Source organism: Rhinolophus sinicus, chromosome 4, assembly GCF_057876585.1.
Source record: "Rhinolophus sinicus isolate RSI-liver-muscle chromosome 4, RSI-T2T, whole genome shotgun sequence".
Classification (NCBI taxonomy): domain Eukaryota; kingdom Metazoa; phylum Chordata; class Mammalia; order Chiroptera; family Rhinolophidae; genus Rhinolophus; species Rhinolophus sinicus.
This window is the reverse complement of record NC_142504.1, coordinates 15951994-15976024: the sequence shown is the minus strand read 5'-3', so window position 1 is coordinate 15976024 and position 24031 is coordinate 15951994. Positions and strand designations below refer to the sequence as shown.

General features: G+C 42.4%; 1 long non-coding RNA gene across 2 annotated transcripts in view; it reads left to right on the top strand.

The window, feature by feature from the left end:
- Nucleotides 1–24031, top strand: part of LOC141573211 (uncharacterized) — a 221010-nt gene that overhangs the window by 35897 nt on the left and 161082 nt on the right. The window lies entirely within an intron of this gene.

Sequence of the window (24031 nt, the reverse complement as noted above, 5' to 3'; positions counted from 1 at the left end):
GGTGTGAAGTTCTCCCATTGTCCAGCACACTCTGGGGAAGAACACAGTCTGACAGAGATAGAAGTCAGGCTCTGGAGGAGGTATTCAGACATTTGAGCTTTAGGGCTCTTAAACTGCGTACTTAGGGAAGCATAAATATATTATCTGTGTAACCAGAGACCAGAGTACAATGGTAATAGTACTTGGCAGAAACTTATTTCCAGGCCTCTTCTGCCAAGACACTATTTTTAACGGGAGATAGCACCAGCCCCTTCCCTGGAGTAATCAGAGGGCTAGGATCCAAGCCTTGAAGTTGCAGCTGTATGAAGTGGCAAATAGCAGTGGACGTTACATCAGCAGCATTCATGGTTAGTAAAACACCAGGAGTGATTGGGAAACTGTGGCCCAAATGTCACTAATGGTCAGAATTGATTTCCTGAAACACCAGACATACCCTGTTTAAATTGCGCTTTGAAGGAAGTCAATACTTTCTGGAAGGTCAGTTTGCAGGATATCAGTTTTGGACAAGTTAACTTTTTCCTCTCAGAATTGCTCAAGGAGTTTACTTCTCATGCACCATTTCTGAGGAAAACACTGGGTGATGTGTTCCACCATACTGAGGGAGTAAACCGAGATAAAGGAAGACGCACTATCCTAGGAGATAAACACAGAAGTGGCATAATTAGTTACTAGGATGACAGTGAAGGGAGATTGCCAGGAGGACAGCTAGGAACAGCTAGAGATTTTCCTATACTACATAAAAGTTTACAGGGTGAAAAGGAAAATAAGACCATGGGTTTAGACTTGTTTGTTTTATTACTATTTGAAAAACAAATACATTACCCTGTCTAGAGTCACTAGCCACACATATTTTTTCTTCCAGCTCTTAAATCACTGACATGGAACAAAGAGGGAAAAACCAAAGTGAAATACAAATCCAGCCACGTGTCAGGAGGCTCCTTCCTTGGTCCCCAAAGTTCTTAGAGCCTGTCCAGATGCCTGAATTCTTTGCAACCCCACTTCCTAAGAAGAGCAAAGTATTCTTTACAGTTATATTTCCACAGAAACTTGGGGAGAATGACATCAGCAGAAGAGTCAGATTAGATAATGTGAAACAGCTGTCTCTCTAACCCTTCAGGTCAACTCCTTTCTGGAGTAAAGGTTTGATACCTTCTGCATGCATAAAAATAATCTGGGGATATTTAAACACACACACACACACAAACACAAACACACACACACTCCTAGCCTCAATTGCAGAATGAATTAAAGCCCAATTGCCTGCATTTTTTAGTATATGTGCTGCCAAAGCAAGCACAATTGCCTGCATTTTTAACTTATAGATGGTTGAATTATGGATCCACCTTGGAGAAAACCAGTCTAGAGAATGGGCTCCCGGAATCCAAAAAATGCACTTACAATGGAATCCCATGAGTATGCTCTCTTCTCAAGGCGCCTGCTCTCGGTGAATGAGTTGGCATTTCTTTAAGAATAATATGGAGCTCTCCTAATTTGGGAATGAGTTTGTGAGCAACAGAATCATCTCACAAGTCTGCTGAGGACTGTCTTATAGTCCTACGGGAAGCTTCAACAATATTATGCCTCTAGTATATAGGTAATTTAGTGACATAAAAATGATCAAGCAGAATTACAAATAGGATACCCAAGAGAAATAATCTTGCTTTCAGTCCAAGTATCTGAATAATACTTATTTGGTTTCCACAGAGGGTTCAGTTCTCTTGTCAAAATCTTAATCCTCCAAGACCAATTTTTTTCATGAAGCTGTCACCACCATCACCACCGCTACTACCCTCTCACAGCACCCCCAAAACCTCATTCTCCCTTGGCTCTTGGTGCTTCAGTTAAAGCACTTATTTTCTGCTTTTTGTTATAAGGACTTTGTATATGGGTTTGCTTCTCTAACCAGGTTATAGATCCCATAGAGGTGGAAAAAATATCTTTTTGATCCTTATATCAACTATACAAAGTACCTGATGGGTGGTACCTTATACATCACTGTTGACTCAATTAACTTATATACTTTCCCCAATCATTTTACTTCATAAAATACAGCAGATAGAATTCATAGCGTTTTTGATGTTTTTATAATATTTAAAAATTAATATATTTTCTAGTTAATAATCATAAATTATGAAAAATGGAAGATTCTTTTTATCAAGAAAATAATTTCAAAATGAAAAATGATTTTTGGAATAACTACTTCCAGAAATTTAACTGGCTCATATCGTCCCTTTCATTTTGAAAATAGTAATAATAATAATAATGATGAATCACTTCTCAATTTTTTACTGTGCTCCCAGAACCCACTTTCTCCACTTTTACTAATACAACAATGATAATATACAGTAGTCCCTTCTTATCCCCAGATTTGCTTTCTGCAGTTTGTTACCCACAGTCAACAGCAGTCTGAAAATATTAGATGGAAAATTCCAGAAGTAAACAATTCCTAAGTTTTAAATTTCACGCTGTTCTGAGTATCATGATAAAATCTTGCACTATCCTCTTCCTTCCCTCTCAGGACATGAGAGGGAATCTTTGTCCAGCATTTCCATGCTCTACACGCTACCCACCCATTAGTCACTTAGTAGCTATTGCAGTTATCAGAGAGAAACCACATTCACATAACTTTTATTACAATATATTATTGTGATTATTCTATTTTTTGTTGTTGTTAATCTCTTATTGTGCCTAATTTATAAATTAAACCTTATCATAGGTATGTATGTATAGAAAAAAAACATAGTATATATAGGGTTTCATACTATTCGCCATTTCAGGCATTTGCTGAGGGTTTTGGAATGTATTCCCTACAGATCAGGGGCACAACTACAGTATAATAATATATACTAATAATACCACACATCCAAGGTGACACTGGGAACTAAGGAAATTGAATAATTCATGCCCCCCAAACTTTAGCTCTAAATACAAGGATCTTCAGTAAAAAGTGTTCTTTGTTTTATTTTCTTAGTCCTCAATTTTCCACTTTTCTGCATTGACATGTCCGAAAGATCATAGTTCGTCATACAATAGTCAATTCTCAATGTTTATGCACGTCAGACCGCCTTCTACACTGCTTCAGAGCCTCGCAGACTCGTGCGCACAGGCTTCAACTGGCTTCATTTAGGTGCGTTGCCAGCTCCTGCTCCGCCTCCTCCCCCAGCGTGTCTCTCAGAGGTCACCAAGGCTCTGCTCAGCACCCACACAGGTGCACCGTACCCTAGAAGCGCAAGGTAGTTAAGGCCCCACTGGGCAAACCTCTGACCAAAGAACAGTCAGAGCTGAAGTATAAATTCTGCCTCTGTGTTCTCTTTGGATGGATGGTTCTGAAATCACATCTGAAAGTCCATGCCTGGTGACTTAGTCCTGGAGAATCAAGTCACCAGTTGCTTCTATGATGTGCCCTTGTATTGGCACTCCCTTCTTCCTTCGTCTCTCCCCTGGCCCTTCACTCTTGCACCGGGGCATTACACCAATCACATACTCACACACAGGCCTTGGTCGCAGGCCCTACTTTCTGAGGAACCTAAACAAAGATATTATGAAAGTTGAGAGGAGTGGTAATGAAGATAACACAAAATGCGGGGCGGCGGGGGGGAGTTCTAAATTTCCTTAGATGGATCACTGAAATGCAATAGGTGATATTCATCTTAGGTCAGTATAAAAATATACTTGTATTACCTGGTCACACTTGCTTGGTGACAAACAGAAAGCCATTTTGGATTAAATTTTGCCTCAGACCATCCACAGAGTGGATGATCCACATTTAGATAATCTGTGGATGACCGTATTCACACTAATGGAGGTGCTACCTAGAAAAACAAATATACAAGATCGTAATGCAGGACCACGAAGAAGGGACGCAATCAAATCACCTACAAATATTTCAGTATGACTCTAAGGAGTAAATACTTAGACAAAAACCACGAGGTCATTATGAAACCTAGCAGAGTAACAATATAATGCTTGATCGTCTTAAAAATGTTCTCTTACTGCTTGGATCCAAAGAATCCACGTTGCATTTGGTATGTCTCAGGTTTCTTTTAATCTGTGTCAACCCCTTTCCTCTTTTAAATGACACCGTTGGAGAAAAATGGACATTTGTCCTGAAAGATGTCCAAATTCTGTGTGTGTTATTGTCTTATTGTCCTTCACCATCAAATGGAAGTAAGAAGAAAATGTCTCTCAAATATGATCAAAGGACATTTTTTTTCTCTTGATAAAGATTCTGTACACCTTAATCCTTTGGGGATTGGTCGTCCTACTTAGTCAGAGTAGGTCAGTAATGAAATGTGTATTTTTCCATTATTGGGAAATAAGGGAAATTTTAACTCAATCATAACAGCGATACATGTATACATTTTTAGTAATCTTTCTGCTCATATTTTAAGTGCAAAGACTCTTCATACTAATAAACAGGGTGATTTTTACTGCTGTCACCAGCATCCTAAAATCCTAGACTTATAATGGTTCCTAGAGGTCATCCACTCTAACTTTTTCATTTTTACTACAGGTGAATAAATGCATGCTGACTCCCCATCAGCGTCACCCAGCAGGTTAGGGGCACTGGGCTTAGAATCCTAGACTCCTGATTACCCAGTCCTGTGCCCATCCAAGTGGCCACTGCACTCACCCACTGGGTGCAGCCTTACTTGGCCTAGGCTGGCAACACTTTTAAAGTCAGGATGACCCTGTGTCTTTTGTCCAAGACCATTCTGTATATAATGAGACATGAAGCATGATTGTGGTTCCATTCACAGATATGTTGAACTAATTCCAAAGTGTGTCCGAAAGGTTGCTGAATTCCTGGAAGACTTGACTCTCACTACGGGCAATACATTGTTTCTTTTTCATCATTATTTCAAAAGATAGACCATGAACACAGTTATTCGGCCATGCTGACTTTTATCATTTCCAGTTGCTATTTCTAAAGACTCATTCCATTAAGAGAGAATATTAGGCATATAAACTCCCATGAAGCGTAGATAAATAATGAGAAAGATGATTTAATGAGTAAGATAACCTGGACTCAGTATGAGGGAATTTTCCATTTTTATAGGAATCAATGTTAAATTAAAGCCCTTGTCAGTAAACATCAGACTTCTTGCTAATCTCTTTGAAGTGAATTACCAGGCAAGTCCTTTAGAAGGCAGCTTCAGCTGAGTCTGACTCTGAAGGCCCTATCAAGGCTGTTACTATTAGTAAGCATTTCATTACCCCACCATTTTTGGCATTCTATCCTGGGAGGGCTGTATTTGCGTTCAGCCTTCAGTGAGGAATAAATCTAAGAAAAGTCAGATCTATTAGAGAACATTCCAGTTCAAACTCTAGCTCTTCCTTCCACTTACTAATTGTATGACTTGAGACAAAAGTTTTGAAACTTTTTCAAGCCCCATTTTCCTTATCTAGAAATGAAGTTTTCGTTTGTGTGTTTGTTTGTTTGTTTGAATCAAATGAAACAAGGATTGTAAAGCTATTAGCATAATCCCTGGCATACAGGAAAACAATGGACTCTTCGTATTGTCATCTTTTACAACAAATGAGACCTTTTTGTTTATTTAATTAAAATTTCACAATGGCCCATTCAGGGTAGGGCTGAAATATGACTTCATTTTGACAAGCTAAAATGAGAGAAAAGATGCACCCAAGATAAGTACTAAGTGATGTGGATTTATTTTTCCCCCAAAATACTTCAATTACAAAATTGAAGGGTTCTGCTGGTTAAAAGGAAATATTTAACACGATCGTGGAGGTATCCTTTTATTTTATAGAGCAATAACTCAGTATCTACTCTTTCAAAAATTTTTTAGCAACACCTATAATCCCTCAAATCATCAAAATTAGTGGGGCTATTGATTTATTTGGCTTGATTTATTGATTTGGATTAAGTGGTTGGTGAGAGTTTATTGAGAGGAAATTAATCTCTTGAGAAGAGCAGTGCTGATAACATTAATGGATAAACTGATACGCACTGTCATCCGTTAAGGGAAGCTGGAGGAAACTGGGTGGACGTATACTATGTGAAGGTTGGGAAGAGGCAGCATCATTTACTTGAAGCAACCCAGAGAGTCTAATTACAGAAGGATAGAGAGGAGGGGGAAAGGAAAAGAGAATTAACAATGGTGATAAGTGGGGTGTGTGTGTGTGTGGGGGGGTGTTGGGGGGTGGTTGTGAAGTCTGACCATTTATCACATGAAATATTGGACTGAGCTGAGGTTGGCTAACTTTGGCCACTGCACAGGCCCTAGCCTTACTCCCTGAACCTTGGGGTAATCTTTAGACATTACCATTAATTATTTAGGCTCAGAAGGCTGCAAAAACATCTTGATTCATTGGCAAAGTGACAAGCATATGGTGTGTTTTGCAAAGCCCTAGCTTTCTGTTGAGAGGAAGCTCACATTAATTTCTTACAAATCCTACAGGGACTTTCCAAGGCAGCCGTTGTTAACATAGTTTGACGTCGAAGTTGGAGAGCTCGGAGGAGTTTTGAAAAATAAGTTAGATACAAATTAGTAGCTCCATTCAGGGTGGTGACAAGGAAGCTTTCTGAGGCATCACAGTTTTCCAGCAAAGAGCCACAGAGCATTGGACAGCTTTGCAGCTTGATTGATAGTCGAGGTGGCAGGTCTATTTAGTGGGTCCTACAGGATGGTGCTTGGAATCTGGTGTTTCCTGCAGTGCTTGGCACTCTGACAGCCTTGGCTCAGGCAAGAGTCCCAATTCAGACTCACCAAGCATGTGGTGTGACCATGGTCAGGCTGCCTTCTGGTTGAGGGAGGTGGGCAGCCCACCCTCTCCCAATACACAAGCTGTGGGATGGCCGTCCCCGAGGGGAAATGTGAGAAGTGGGAGAGAATGAAAGGAGAGGGGCGTGGCTGTGTGAAGCGAAAGGTACAGGAAGAAGCCCTCATCATCCGCGGTCAGATACTTGTTATATTGTTTTCACTGCTTCTGACAGGACCTCAAATGTAAGCTGCAAAGTTCCCCATGTCTTCGGGATAGATTTGTTCTCTCTTCCATCCTGCAGTGGACTCTTAAGGACTCCCTGGGCAAATGATTCATTTCTCGCCCTCTCTGTCTTCTCTGGGAGCTTCTGGACCTACCTCCTCAAACCTCCATCAGAAAGGCATGGTCATGTTTGAACTTTATTGATTGAACAAGTATATAGAAAGCAGTTTACACAAGAATTCTGTCTCTCGTGGCAATAAGATTTGGCAATTAAGGCACAAAATAAAAAAGAACTAAGGGGGAAAAGGCTTTGAGAATACCAGCGAAGACAGCAAGTGAAAATATGAATGATCCCGTTGCCTCAATCTGAAATAGAGCGAGAAGGTAGAAGGGAGCAGGGTCCGTTTGACAGTTCCGCCTTCTCTTTACCTGATCAAGAATTGAGGAAAAGAGAACGAGAAGGTAGAAAATAAACAGGATTTAGATAAAAAATATTTTTGGCAAAGAATCTGAAGCGTCATGGGCTGAAATGGCCAATTCTGGATTTGTTCATAGACTATTTGACCACCTCTTCAACTCAGGAATAAAACCTCTTGAGAGGGGGTCACCTGGTCTATTTCAACATGCTTCAGGCAAATCCACCTGTAAATTATGTCAGAGGTACAAGCATTGGCCATATTTTTAAAAGCCCTCTTTGTCTGGAAAACTCTTTCTTATATCCAGTCAAAAGCTTTTTGGTTATAAGTAAACTACTTTCCTTTTGTCCCCAGTGAAAATAAAATATAAAGACCAACTATCTTTTTTTCATAGCAAAGTCTTTTATGTATCATGGCTAGGTCATCACTCTCTCATCTTCCCCAAATGTACAATCCTGGCTTTGTTCATATTTCCCCACAGGTGCTATTTTTCAAGTGCGTAATCACCTGTTAAGCACTCCCGTGCATGGATTCTCCCTGTATGTCACTCCCCTTCATATTGAAGTTCCCATACCTGGGCCAGAGGATTCTAGAAAAGCGTTAATAACTACCAAAAGCAGGACATCCATCTAATTCATGATTCCAAGCTCTCAGTTTTGCTCATTTGTGCTTTATCTATCCTGAAAAACTGTCATGGGATCATTGCCACAATCTTCTTGGTACAAACCCACATCCTTTTCATGAGTGGACACTGCTTCCCAGATGTCTGCACTGCTTCTTCACAAACAGGGTGCTCACCATAATGGGAATGACGTTTCATGGTTTGTCCTGAGAGCTTGACATACCCATCCAACAGGTTTGGGGCATGTAAGGAGGATGCAAAGAACTATTCTTAGTCTCTTAAAGACAAATTCCTCTACTGTGCCTTGTGCATGCTCATTTTTGTTTTGTTTTGTTTTGGTTTTCATCCAAGCCTGTTCTTCTCAATGGAGCCCCTTCTTCTTACTCTTCCTTTGGGGACACAGCTCAGATGTCTTCTCACTAAACCCCCATCAGGGAGGACATATTCCTCCTGCAGATGCCCTCCGTGGAGGTCTAAGAGGGCAAGGCAGGGGCTTCATTTAATTTTTTTATATTCCCAGAAGTTAATGGAATACTTGGCACATAGTAAATGTTCGTAAATGTTTACTGAATTAATTAATCAACAAATTAAATATTGGAGTTAGGAGAGAGGACAGAATTGAAAGTCACCATCAGAGTCATGTTATGCTGCAGGATGTCACAGGAGTGGCTCAGGAGGAGAGAGTAGAAAGAAAGAGCAAATGGCCAAGAATCCAGCCACAACAAACCCTCAATAGTGAGTGTGTGTGTGTGTGTGTGTGTGTAGGAAGGTGAGCTGGCAAAGGAAGCCATGGCCTGGTCAGAGTGCTTGGAGAAGCACCATGATGTTGTTATTTTATTGATGGCAAGAAACAGAGTTTCAAAAAGAAAGATTTGGAAAATAAAATCCAGACCCTGTAACAGGGCCGTGTGTGTGTGAGTCCCTGCCTACCCCTCCAACTTAGCACTGTGCCTCTCTTCCTCACTTGCAGAACCGTCTGGAGCGCTGGCCTGCCTCACTGTCCTTCTGCCTGGACCGCCCCCTCCTCCCGCTTCTCTCAGAGACCTCAGTTCTGTCGCCTGAGGTCCTCACTGAAATGTCCCCCCTTAGAGGCCGTCCTTACCACCCTTCCCAACGCAAGGTCCCGCTTTACTCTCCTTTTCAGCCTCCTGTTCATTTCCTCAACGGAACTAATCAGATTTTTAATTATTATATTCATGCCTACACATATTTTATTTTTCATTTGTCTGCCCCTAGCATGAAAGATGAGACCTAGTGAGAGAAAAAGATAGAAAATAATAACACTATAAGGCCGATTTGGACTAGTTCCCGGAAAGAGCTATGTACTTGCTGGCAAGAGGATATTTTCTCCGCTCACTTCACCATCACCCTTGCTTGTTCCCCTGCAGGGCCAGAGCTGGGCACCCTCTATTCCCCCTTCTCACTGATTTGCACAGGCCACCATCACCCCTTCTCTGCCAGGATGGGGCTTTTCCAAATCCATTTTAAACGGTTTGAGATGAAATCTCCTTCCCCAAGTAGAACGGTTTAACTATTCTTGGGTTTTCAATAAAGCCAAGCTGTAGGGGAAAGATGTCAAGGAAGGTTCAAACCCCCGAGAGATCCCTGCGTGGAGAAGCCCTGTGCAGCGGCTTCATTGCTATTCCGGGCTCTGGAAATGGCATCACTACGGTCCGTCGCGGTGCCTCCCCCCAGCTGCTCGGCGGGGCGCATGTAACATCTCTGCAAACAGTCCCAGCGTGCTTATAAAACCTCAGGTCACCGACAATTGCCGTGCTCATTTGCTGTGGCCAATTTAGCGCTAATAAGCTGAAACCAGGCTTCTGGGATTTGTTTCCATGGCATGTAAATTCCCTTTAGAAACACATTCCCCAAGAAGAGATTGCAACCTAATAGACTTTTTTTTTTTCCTTCTCCATTTTTGTACACTGACTTGGAGCACATTTCAGAAGCATGTCTCCATTAACTGAATCACCGCTTCCCTCTTTGTCAGTGCCTGGGCTCCACCAGGGGGCAGCCCGCCTGCCCGCCCCGCCTGCCCTCCCGCCGGAGCCGACAGGAAGGGGATGGAGAAGCACCAGAGCGCCAGGTTGCCCACCGTCTGGGGAGTGTGGGTAGCAACTGGGTTTTACAGGGCAAATCCAGTTGCTCTGACATCTGTGTAGCAGATCTGGGTGCGTGCGCAGAGCTCTGACGGCTGAGGACAGGCCCCGTGCCAGGGTACCCAGGTGGGCCTTCGTGGGGCTCTCCGAGGCCCTCTCTGGGGCTGCCCCTTGAAGAAGCCCGGCTGAGGCACACCCACTGCCTCACAGATGGCTGACAGCCTCCCCCCAACCCCACCCCGCGTGGTAAGGAGCCCTCGGGGAGGCCTTGGCTCCTTCCTGTGGTCGCCGGCCAGAAGCTCCATTTGGGACTTCATTCCCAGTGAGTTGGAGGCAGGCGCCAGGCCCCAGAGTTGCACGCTCACCTCTTTCTCATGGTGGAGTGCTGATCAACCACCAGCCCTCACGGCTTCCATGCTTTTGGAACAACAAGGAAAGGGGGGCTCTTTTCCTACAAGCACGGATGTACCTCTCTCCCTCCAGGCAATTCAGGTAGATTTAGAAGACCTCACGGACATACTGCTGTTGCCAACTTCAAGCTCCTTTGCAAATGCTGACATGTCAGATTTGCCCAAAATAACAAGTCCTGGCATTCTATCCAGCCTCCTCGAGGCCTGGGGACACTGAAGGAAAAGCACCCTAGTTCCAACCAAAGCAACATTTTACCAGAAATCTGGCAGGCGCCTGCGTCTCTGTCCCCATGGGCGGATTATGGAGTACAGTCACCTAATTGTTTGTGATCTGCCAAACCCCGTTAGGAGATTGCTTCTACCTTGGAAGTTCTGCCAAAACTTCCCTCTCGTTCTGGGCAGAGACACCTGGGGGCACCTTTGGGGCCAACTTTCTTTCATTACACTCAGCTCAAATGCAGGCTGTCCTGAGAGAGAGCAGAGAGTGACTGGCGAAGTGGGGAGATGGGGTGGGGTGGCCCCGGGGTAAGTTACAGCTGGGAGACCAGCTCCACTTTCTCAGCTCCTCTGTGAGAAAAACACCGCTTTGCAGCCCGTACTCCATTACCCAGAAAAGGCGGCTGACGAACCTGGGGTTCAGTCACTCAGTGACCAGGATGCGAGCACAGTGGCCAGTCACCTAGGCCATCCCTCCTGAGTGGTACTGATCCTCGAGGCTAGGAGGCTGCCATGAGATTGAAAACTACCGTTTTCCTCCTAGAAGGACGGTTTTATTGTGTGCATTGTGTACATTGAGTGTGTGTGTGTTGTGTTGTGTGAGACAGAGACAGAAAGAAAATGGTGGTGTGTGGGTTGCTGGGAGTCTTCACCCAACCATTTCCCAACCCCCTAAATTTGATGTAAACTATATAGACTATGTTGGAATCAAATTAGTGACCAGGGACTAACCTGCCAGGTATCTGGCCTCTGTCCGGCCTGGCTTCAGGCCCCCTGTCATTGCTGACAGCTCTTACCCTCACCCATTGGACAACCCCCACCCCCACCTGCTTTCCACAGCACAAGCTGCCTCCTTCTTCTCTAATGAAGGATAGCATGTACCGTATCCATTTATGCCCATCAAGGGCATAGCTCACATCCTGGCTGCTGCTGAAAGGGAACTGGCAAATAAAACAAACACCTGGTGGCCAGATCCCCTGGGCTGGGCTGTTCCCTCTCTGACCCAGCTGGGAGGCAGGCTCCAGGTTGTTGCTGGGTGAGTGGAGAGATCCCCATGTACAGAGAGGAAGGCCCAGGCCTCCCTAGGGGTTCAGAAAACGTGCAGCCTCTGTCCCTCCAATCTCCAGTTGCCAGACTGTCTCCATAGGCAGGGTGGTCTCATTTAAGGAAAAACATAAGGCCTCCTGGGCAAGAAGTTGGGAGGGCTGTATGTTATTAATTCCTTGGCCATTGACTAGCAGTGTCAGCCAGGTAACTTATTTTGCTCATTTATGTTTCCATTTTTCTCCAATTTCTGCTCTATTCCATCCTCACTCACCCCTGAAAAATGGTGGCAGCAAACACTTACTTATGAGAATGTGGTGAAATGGATTCTGTGGATGGTGCATTTGGCCTTTCATAAAGGAAGTGGGCTACACATTCAGATCTCCTCACAGGGAGACCACAGAGACAGTAACATTCTACTGCTGAGAGGTGATGAACTTGCTGGTGGCTATGAGATGCTCATGAGATGAAGCTTGTCTTCACTAAGGCCCATAGTTTCAGATGTTCTTGTGGGACATCTTTTTAAAGGGACCATTGGCGAAACATGGCAGCACGATATGTGGAAACACTAAAGAATTGAGGGTGTTGTGTGAGGGATGAGAGTAAGACAAGCACCAGGGTGTAAGCATTGGAAGGGCGGCCACTTAGAAGAAACCTTGATGGGTAAAAGCTGAAAGGAGCCAAAATTTGAAGGGAAAAAAAAAAGAAATATACTGAAGAAGGACATTTCTAACAATTAGAATTGTCCGATTGTCCAATTCAATTCCAACGAATATGAATTAAACGCTGATTATACAAAGATGAATAAAATCTCAGTGATCTCTGAGTCATAATTCTATTAATACGGTTTTCGATGTTAAATCTAAACCTCCCAATAATTATATTGAAATTGTCACCCATCTAACAAGTACTGTCCATTTTCATTCCTCAAGAACATTTGCTGGGCTGCTCCGCAGGCAGTTGAATCGTTCTCAGCTCTCTGCCTTTGTCCGTTCCTGTGCTCTTCTCCAGGAATGCCTCTGTACCTTTTAAACGTGACTTTTAGTTGCTGCTTTAAAATCTTACTGTAACCCCAGTGATTTCCACTCGCCTAATTTCTCTGAGATACTGCCGCCAGGGCCGTTCAGGTTAGGGTTGCGTGTACCTGGTGGCCACATCATTGATTTGGTTGGGTGGCTCTATTTAGTCTGTCAAGTGCCACTGTGGATGGGACATCTGCCCAAGCCCACCCCTAAAAAGAGAGGGTCATCCAGGAGATGTGGCCCGGGATTCATTCTGCAGGGCCCCTGACATCTGCTGATGTAGAATCATCAAAGCCACTGTGAGATTTTTAGTTTCAGGAGACTTCACAGAGGACGGTAGCAACACTTAAGACTACACGCTGGTTTTCATCAGTTTTGATGGGTGCCTAACGCTATATAGCCCGTTAAGTATTGTGGCGACTTAGAACGTTGGTCAAATGAGTTGATAAGTTTGCATAATCCATTTATTACACACATAACAAAATTGTGTGTAAATGAGTAACTGATGGTATGGTTTTATCTGTTTTGATCATTCATTGGACAAATACCGGGGGTGCCAAAAAAAATGTATACTCATGACTTGTGTTCATCTTTTGTTATCGGTATGTAGTGAGTATTATCGTTTTAATACAGTTTTTTTTCTTTCTTAAAATGTGTGTACATTTTTTTGGCACCCCCTGTATTTGTGGAGTGCTGCTTTTATGTCCAGTGATCTGGGGCAGATTCAAAACACCAGAAAGTGTGGCAGTTGTCCCCAAGAAGAGTTTGTGATCTCATGCGCACCTGGCATTATTTTGAAGGTGAGATAATGTAATGGATATGGAAGTGTTTTTTAAACTGTGAAGCATCGCATGTGATACATTCTTTTTTTGTCACTAGGAAATCTAAATCACCAAGTGTGGCATTTGTAACATGTCTATGCTTCTTTTTAAGCGGCCTTCATCTATTCACTCATATTTACTGTACATACTGCCACCAGGTCAGAGTTTTTGAGGGTCGGGTCTCCCATGTTTTCTTTCTTAATGTCACCAAACCACCCAGAGCATTTAAACTTACCTCTGAGTTTCTGAAACAATCACTTCTCTCCAATCAGCAACCCCTTTGCTGCTTATGTGGATGCAGGCCTGCGTGTCTCTTTCTGCCTGCGCTGACCATTGCTTTAGACTCCTTTTCTGTGTCACTGAAAACATGATGCCATTATCCCGTCCCTCTTCTACACACTGCACCTTCCACTTCTCTAACTGTAGGGTGTTTAGCTGGGTCTCTCTCCGCAGAATTTAAGGGAAGAAAACTCTGTAAGTAGAATGTTAAATTAAATTGTTGCAATGTAGCTTTTAACGGACAATCTAGAAGAATAACATTAAAACGAAGTGCTATCATAAAATGTTCTGCAATTTTGACTGTAAGGATGCAGTCCTCAACTTAGAAGTCAGGCCTGGGGTCAGTAAGAATTCAGTTTGTCCTTGAGTGACCTCTGCTGGTGATGCTAGGATAAAGTCGCATTTAAACCTTTAGATTAAGGAAAGAAGGCAGCTAGGGAATTCTGAACTGATGGCCAGCGACACTCTGAGAGGAGCCCTCAAAAGCCCCTGTTCTCTTCCGGCCACGTGTTTGGCCCTTATTGTGTGTGATGAGGCACCGTGCAAATCATTTACTCCTCATGCAACCCCGGGAGGGATTGTTAGAAGGAGGAAAGTGAGGTTAAACCAACTTACCTGGGTCACACAGCCAGTATGTAGTAGAAGCAGAATTCCCGCTCAGGGACATCCCATCCAGGCTGCCACTGAGCTGGCATTTCCCCACCTGCCTCCAGGTGCCTCCTCTACCAGCACAGAGAAAAGCTGGGATGATAAGTAAGGACGTGCAAAGGGGTGCTTACCTGGGAGCTGCTTGAGGAAAACAGTTCTAGGTGGGGATGAGATGTAACCGCCACCTCATTACGTCCAGGATAAAATAACACCTGTGCTCTTATCTTCCTTAGTGTGGCCCAGAAGCTTAGGCCTCATGTTTGCTCATGTGTGAACGGATCTCTTAATTTAGGTCATGGACTTTGCATTTATTTCCATGATCAATTTAGGTCAAATTTTTGGCAGATCATCTTGGTTGTCAAGTTGTGGGTATGGAAATACATTTTCATCGTGGGGATTAATATCATAAAAACAAATATCCAGCTGCTTTGCTGGGAACAATGACGTTCAGCATCTTGTGCCTGCCTGCCAGGCGTTTTACAGCTACGTGAAGGCAAGTTATAAACGAGGGAAAGGAATAGCCCAACACTAGCACTTTCCAGGTGTGGAATGGGCGGTAGGGAAGAGAGAGGGAGAGAAACTCACAGGAAAGGTGGAATCTAAGCCTCCAAGAAAGGTGAGGCCTAAAGAAGCCAAGAGGTAGAACATGCAGTTAGAGGGGGTAAGATGAGGAAATACACAGAGATGGGAGGCAGGGGGCCTGATGGGGTTGGGGGGGGAGGGCAGTAAGTAGACCCAGTGGGTGGGAGTGGTGGTCACTGAGGCTGGAGGGGGAGACTGAGGCCAGACTGTAGAAGGTGGAGAGCCAGTGAGGAATTACCTCACTAAGAGGATGGTAGGTCCTTCTTTTTGTCATGACTTCAAAGAAAAGTGCAGGAGCTTTCTTTTCTCGGACAGGAACTGGACCTGACGACATCTTGCAGTCCTTGCCAACGCGAAAAATGTTAATTCAGATGTTTGAAAAGATGCTAAATAGCTACCTGTCTTAATAATAACCCCCCGTTCTTGCCTGCTGCTGTGTGCCAGGCACTGTGCCGAGCATTTTACAGGCGTTGTCTCATGTTGCCCTCCCATCTTCCTGGGAAGTAGGTGCTTTTATTACCTTCATTTTACAGATGAGGAATTTTAACGTCCTGGAACACGTGCATGTGCACTGACCATACGTGTGTCTAAACTGCAAGTCTGAAGTGTTGGGGTTCAGCTTCCCTTCATGCCTTGCTCTTCAGTACTTTACGATCAGTTATTCACTCTTCAGACGTCTAGAAAAGACTCATCGCCAACGTGGGATGAGTCTTTATTTTCTCTCTAGAGACAATAATACAGGAATAGGGTTAAGTGCCACAGTGAGTATTGGGACACTCAGGTAAAGTGAACAAGTTTTTTCCCAAGGGTAATGTGCAATTGGAAAGAGCTCACTCACCTTTGTAAGGAAAAAGGAACTTATAGATGCCATTCTTAAAATTTCCGGATGGTGGCGCTACGTCACCAGTAATTCCACACCCTTTTCTAGTAAGTAGTTTTAGTTGGGTTTGGATGAAATGAAAGTTCAGGAAATCTTAATATGCACGTTTTCTAATCTATGATTTTATCAGGACCCATAATTTTTTAAGACTGAATTTCATTAAGTAATACAAATTAGAATAAATCGGGAACTTAAAAAAAATTAAACCCAGGTTTTCAACAATGTTCAGTTCATTGTTCAGAACTGCTCTGAAGCAATTGTTACAAATTAAAAACCTATCACAGTTTGGGGTGAATTTTTTCTTATTGGAAATGGAGTGTCGTATAGAACAAAATTATGATATTGGAACATAAGAAACAATGTCAAACAAATACTTTAGAAATTAAAGAGGGAGGATGTTAAATCCCTCAGCCTAAGTACAAAATAAATTTTAATCTTTTAAAATTAGATGAAAACTTTGCTTGACAAAATAAGAGCTTTCTCCTCAGATATACAGCCACAGACTTCACCAAGAGATTTTTCTCTTTGATTTTAGCCTTATCTTTTCCCCAAAAAAGCCTTTGAAGTGGATATTTTAGTATTTATTGTATTAGTGAGAGGGCCTGATTTTAGTCCCTGCACACGTACCCAGGCCAAACGGTTAAATATTTGATGTTTTTGTCTCACCCCCTCCTGAGGACCCTGTCTCTCTTTTGTTTTGTTAGCAATGCTAAAGCCCACATGCCCACGGCCCTAAGGAAGGGCCCTTGCATTATTTATTCTCTTGGAAGTAGCCTTAAAGCTGTATTTCCCTCCCCAAACGATGTTTTCCAAACGTTCTCTCTGATTACACAAAATTTTTAGTCTGTCCAGCTAAACCGTATATTTTAAGAGACATTTTCAAACAACTGTGTTCAGGAACTCAAGTGTTCAGGGACAAAATACAGCCCTCTGTGCAGCGTCTAGAAGTTAAGTTGCCTCCTAATAAATATACAGCATGTGTAGCTGCAGGCCTGGGAGGTCTGTTCGAATTCGTGGGAGTTAATGGCATAAATTCCAAGGGAATTCAGAGAACAGACACTTAAAATAACACCAGTAAAGCCACACTAACGGCAGCATACTCAACACAGCCTGTTTAATGTGGTGTGATTTTTATTAGGGAATGTGTTGTACATTAAGCCAGAAAACAAAAAAACAACTAAATAGGCAAAACTTGGGATAATCCTTTTCTAAATGTTTAATGAGAAGCAAAGCTGAGAAAACCACTCATCTGAATTGGATAACAAAGAGATTTTGTGCAGGGCTTTCCCCAGCCGTGCTCTGCGGTCAGATAACTGGTATCAGCAGTCAGGTTTCCAGAATTCCTCATCTAGTCCTCGTAGCTGATGCTCTCTGTCTTCACGTTCATGGTGATGGCAGCTAATGCTAGCAGGGACATTTGCTGGCTTTGCTAGAATCCCCCAGTGGCACCCTGGGAGCGGTTTGTATTTCTTAGTGAAGGTTATCTTTATTTACCTCTGTTGTGGGTCAGAGGAAGAAAACCCAATGCATTAAAATATCACAGGGCCATCAGCCTCAGGGAGTCGCTGGTCTGGGATTCTCCAGGGGAGCTTGTGCAAACCAGAAGTTCAACCGCTGCCAGGATGTTAGTAGAAATGAGGGGTGGCCTTGGTGGGCTATTTTGTACTCACTGTTTCTATCAGGGGAAAAAAATAGACACGGGGATGTGACCACCTCACTTGTTTCATCAACTAAGCTCAGAAATCCAAGTGGGTGTACAAGAAATGAGTACAGATAGTCTCCTCTCCATTCTCTCTCCATCCCTCTCCCCATCCCTGAAAGTGACTAGGTATCCTGAAAAATTCCATGTGTTTTTCAGTGAGTACATGAAACTTTTCCACTGTTAATCTGCATGAAAACCATTTATTCCAATGTCCTTTCTGGAATAAACCCATATAAACCTACCTCCCACAGAGCACATAAATTTAGGACACTGAAATTTGAGCAAAAAGAAAAAAAAATTTGAGCAAAAAGAAAAAAAAAATACTTGGTTAACTCATTTATTTAAGGAGATCCTAATTAGATAAGGAAGAAACCTCTAAGAAGTACATATATATGTAGACACTGATAGAAGTAAACTATAGCATTTTGTATTCTAGATTTTTTTTCCCCCTTTTGGGGAAGTACTTTCTAGTAGCTAGAAAAGTACTATTTGCTTTCCCCCCCTAGCCTCCAGTGAATGCGTATTTTCCGTAAGTGGAAAGAAGTAATTCCTAATGATTCTGTTATAAACTGGCAGGTAGTAGGCACTCTTAGCTGTGTTGAATTCACCATTATTGAAGTGATTATTTTGCCCTTTCAAATGTCCTCCTAAGAACCTGGTATAATTACTTAATATAACTTATTTTAAAATGCAACAAGGAATTAACTGCTTGTTATAAAAAATATCCACGATTCCAAAGCTTAAAATTAGCAAAATCTCAAGCTTTCGCTCAGTTGTCCACACTTAAAGAAAGTTTACATCAGTTCGCTCAACTGCTGCTGTATTTTTCTCTTTCAGCTTTCACTAAATAACTAGGGGTGGTCATCAGGCAATAAATTCTGTTTGATATCCCTTCCAGTTTCCTTCAAGACCGAGTGCAGCTTGCCCCTGAGAAATTTAAAACACTTTTGTTTGTTGTGGCTTAAATTGCCTCTTGACTTTTTTTTTTTTTTTTTTTTTGTCTTTTCTGTGTACTTATAGCTGATAATAGTAAGGAAAAATGAGATTGCACTAAGAGAATATACCACTTAAAAATATATTTTCACCACTCTAATTCCCTTTCACAATAATATTTCTGTTGGTGATTAAATAAGAAGTTTAAGAGTGGATGTCATAGTGTCTATAAATAAACTTGAGAACATGCATTCTAAAGAGCCATATTTTTACAATCTCATCTCCACTAAACAAAACAATATTTTCTGGCACCTGTACACTCAATGTTTCATGTAGTTCTTATTATGGAATTTCCTTTCTCCTTTTCAGATTGAAGATAATTACTGAATGTGATAGAAACTTTATAGCCATTAAAAATAGAACGGAAAAATGTTACCAGACGGCAAGTTGATCATTATAAATATGGAGCAGGTCTTGCTTGGGTCCTGTCTTGAACACTGTTTAGTTTGCTTGATTCCAATAGAACATATAGGTTTCTTTTTCCTTGACTCTGAAAAAAAAGCAAAAAACTTTTTTTGAAAGCTTAGGAAAATGTTGCCAAATCATTGCTTAAATTTTAATTTAGTAGAGAATCTGGCTATATGTATTTGCTGTTTTTTGTTTAAAATAGCTGAGTGTTAGAATTTCCAAATGGCTCAATCTATAATTGTCATTTTCCCATCAGCTTTGGCAGTGCTATATTGAGGTTTGGGGTGGTTTAAGTAGAGCGAACGGCATCCAGAAATAGAGTGGTAAAAACAATCGTCCATGGGCCCCTCTGAACTTGCCTATTCATCAAGACTTACTGTCTTCTTTATTTTGGGGTGAGAAAAATGAGATTGGAAATGAAATCAGATGCATGGAGTATCTGTGAGTGCTTGTTCCACTTAAGTTTACAATGGCTTTCAAAAACCCTCATTCCTTATATGTTTATTACCTGGATTGTGGCAATGGTAACGTGAGTGTATACATATGTCCAATCACACAACATTCTTTACATTAACTATGTGCAGTTTTCTGTATTTCAGTTAATTGTACCTCATAAAGTTGAAAACAAATTCCTGAGCCCTTTTTCTTAAAGTTCCCAAAAATGTTTAAAACTTTAAAAAAAAAAAAATAGTGATAACATATTGTAAATCTTCAGAGATCTTTTGCAACTTAAACATGAATTAGATCAGCTTTGATTGTTTCCAAATTAATCCCTTTGTAGTTCAGAAATAAGGACTTTAGACTTCACAGTAACACTGCATTTATTTTATCTTGTTATTATTTTATTTTACCAGATCAAATATAACATGATATCTGCAAACCCCTTTGTGGGACTGTAGTAGTCAATTTTAGAATTGCTATATGAAAACAGGGCCCAGCTCCTGGTCAAGTTTTAGAATGTAAATTATGTTCCTTTTCCCCAGAGTCAATGAGACTCAGTCTGTCAAGTTTCAAATATACTGAAAACACGGACAAGCTGTCCTTCACTAGATATGGCAACACTTCCCTGCTTTTCTTAGCTAGCAGGTTTGGAACACTTACTTTGTGCCAAAAGTTTGCTGAGCAATTTAAAAGCACTATGGCAATGCAATCCTTAAAAACTTTGAGTTCGAAACTGACCGTCTCCCTATTTTACAGATAAGGAAGCTGAGACCCTGAGTGCCTAAGTAATGTGTTCAATATTGTACAGCTAAGAAGGAGCCAGAATCTGAACTCAGATGAGGGGTAACATTTATGCCAGATGCTGTTCTAAGTGATTTCCATGCATTTGTCTCCTGTAACTGCTCATTAAAATGATGCTAAGAGGGGCTCTTTTATTCTCATTTCACAGATAAGGAAACTGAAGCATAGAAAGGGGCTGCATTGCCACTCTGAGGTTCTAAAGCATCATTTACCAACAGATATTCGGCACTAAAAAGAATTTCATGGTCAAGTACATCGGGGCAAGCGGCATAGTCTAACCCCTAATTCTAGTTCCTTAGTGAATATTCACCATGCTCATTAATTGTTCTGAGAAATCCTGTAATAACAATCCGGCTTAATTTTGTTGAACCCCATGTTTCTCAGATTTATAGATCATGGAAACCCTTTCATGTATTACTGCTCTTGAGATTCTGCAGAAAACACTTTGGGAAATACTCATAAGTAGGTTTGCCTCTGCACTCAGCAGGCGTGCTCAGGGTGGAAGCAGATCTCCGTTTGACTACATGCTGCTTGTTGGCATGGCTTCTTCTGGAAACATGACCCTTCTCATGAAATAGGGTGACACGCTGGAGGCTTTCAGAGGCAACTCTCTGTCCTCCCAATTCGGGTCTCTACTTCCTAAGTCTGGTTGCCAGAGCACAGCAGCTCAGCCCGGGAACAGTTTGCGAAAGTTGGATCTGCTGGGCGAGCGTGTTCTTGAGAACACTAGGCCTGAATTTGCCTGTTGATCAAGCTCACAGGGGTCACCCACTGCTGGTGGTGGCTGCGCCCACAAGGTCCTGAAAGTAAAAGTGGCCCTGGGAGTGTTACCGAATAAGGACAGGAGGAGCAGGTCCTTGGACAAAAGCAAGACCCGGGAGTGAAGGGTAGGATGGCGGGGTTGTTCTTTGAATAATTGCAGTGGCTTTCAAGAAAATGTTAGCATTTATCTTACTGCGACATTTGCCTCATTGAAGCTGAGCTGTTTTTCTCTTTTCAGTGAGATATTGAGGGAGCTCTGAACTCTGTGGCAAATGTTAACTTTTTAATGAAAAGCCTTACACACTGTGTCCCAGAGGCAGGGCCTGTGTGGGGCGATGGAGAGAAGCACACTAAACGAACCACTGCTCAAACTTCCAGGAGGTTAATAGGCAAATCAGCCTAGAAACAGAGATACCAGCTGTATTTTTTTTCTCTTTCTCCGCTTTTCTTGCAATTCAAGGCATCTGGGCACCATCTTAGTGCACAAATGTCCCATTTTTCAACTCCTGTGGGTTTGGGGCTACAGGAGCCATTTGTTTTTTATTGTTATTAATGGCGTCCTCTTTTTGACAGGCTCCAGACAGCCTTGCCTGTGCAGGTCACCGAGGTGGGCTGGGAGCTATGAGTCGTCGCTTGATCCCTTGCCTGACTGAAGCTGAAAGGTCAGACGCCCCTTCCCCCTGCTTCCTACCACCAGTCCCTGAACAGGAACGGACTATGGTGGGGGATGAAAGGTCCGAGGGCCTTACTACTTAAGGTCTGCAAAAGACCTTAAGGTGATCAAAACCCACAGCTTCCCAGACTTAGCTACACACCAGAATCCCTTGGGAGTGTTCAAAACACGGATCCTACCTAGGTCTGCCCCCCAGAGACTCGGATTTAATTGTACGGGGGTGCAGCCTGGGCATAGAGGTTTTTAAAGAGTCCCCCAGGAGATTCCAGGCTGCAGCCAAGTTTGAGAACCACGGGTCTAATCCCAAGTGAAATCTGCAGTTCCCTGTGATGTAAACATGTCTCCTTCTCCTGAACAGCCACTGACCCCCCCCCCCCACCGTCTGTCACCAACCTGTACTCCAAAAAACCCCAAAAAGGTCCAATAGTCATTGGCACAAACCATGTTCAAGACATTTCTATTTCCTTTTACTGCAGAATTTCTCAGAGTTTTGAATGCAGTGATGCATGTATTTTTAATGCCCAAGAAGATTCAGGGAAAGTAGCACTTCCCATATATATCGGACCCCTTATTTCATGGAGTGCTCAGGGAACAAAGGAGCTGGCGATCTACAGATTTCCCCATCCTTGGGAAATGCTGCTTCTAATCTGAGAAAGGGACCCTACACAGGTGGGTTCCTCTCCCTCCTGTGTACCTCGCATATTTGACACCCCCAGTGGGTGTCATCTTTTTAACATCTCCCTCCTCTACACAACAAATCATTTTCAGTAATAAACATGCATAATCAGTAATTATTTTGTTGATTTTTCTATAGTTGTAAAACAATTACAAATTTTAAATGGGTAAATTTCAATTGAGACATATGACGCAAATTCAGTTAACTGTTTCCTGAGTGAACTAAGATTTGCACTTGCCAAACAAAAATTGTACACCTCCCAAGGCATATTGTTTCATTCTCTTACATTTTAAACAAATAAAAACGCCAAGTAGTCACATAAAATGACAGAATTGAAGTAACCCGAGTTCTGTATTTTTGGCTTTATATCCACTTGCTATTGTTGCTTATACCAAATCTGCTGTTTAGGAGTCTATAGTATCATGGGGCTGAAGACACAAACTGAGCTCAAAGCGAACCTGAAGGATTCTAAGTCATTGCAGACTTATTTTGGGAATAAATGCACATAGCATGTAATTGAGTTCACATGTGTTGGAGCCCAACTCTGTAACTGGGAGCTTTAAAAATTGACTCCTACGTAGAACACACTTATTATTAAAAGATAAGTTATAAAATGTGCTACTTTGAAACATAGGTATGATTTTTTAAAATTAATTAATTTGAATATCATTGGCTTCAAACTGAAACCAACAAAAGATTTGAGGGGGCGGAAGAGCCTTCGTCACTGACATTGTTGTGCATAGATGGAGCGTGGTAATAAAAAGCCAACTGACTGTAGTCCGTGCTATTGTTTGAAATTCTCCACAGACAGGGTCCCCCTTACCCCTTACCCCTGGGCAGAGCCCCCCACCACTTCATCCTTGTATATCCCTCTATTATCCGAGACCACCAAATCTAACAGTGAAAGTTGGAACTAAAACTCAAATCTCTGGACGCCCACCTCAGTACCTTTCTGTATCCGATATGTTGTGACTAATATATTTGTTTCTGAAAAGGGCTCAGAAACATTAGGTGAAACTTGTAAACCACTCCATAATGAACAATAACAGCAACACAATCTGAAATGTAAGAGTCAGCCAAAATGTCTATTAGTCCATCTGGTCCTGTGTGTATTGCGTTTCAAATCATTTCAGCCCAGAGGTCTGGGTGACATGTGTCCCTTTAGAAAATAGAGATTGCTTTAGCTTTAATAAGAAGAAAATTGTTATTTCATTTTATTAACAAGAAGCTTGTATCATACTGAAAAATTCATTGTCTGTGTGCAGCTTGAATATTGTATTCATTATGTTTCCTAATCTATGTGATTACTACCTGTGTAATTTGATGTCTGGCATCTGCTATCGGAATTCTTTCAGCCCATTATATTTCCCATCTTTTTTGTAATGGAGGATAAGATTGGGACATGGAAAATTGCAGCAGACTGCCTAAGGCGAATTGCAACCAGCCGGCAGCTGGATGGAGCAGCCAAAGTTGCGAAGTTACTTGGGGAATCAGGGCAAGGTGGCCTCCAGGTCTGCGGCCTGCTGTGACAGCCCTGAGGAGGAAATGGACTTGGCCAGTTTTCCCGCGTGGCGATTGACCGCTC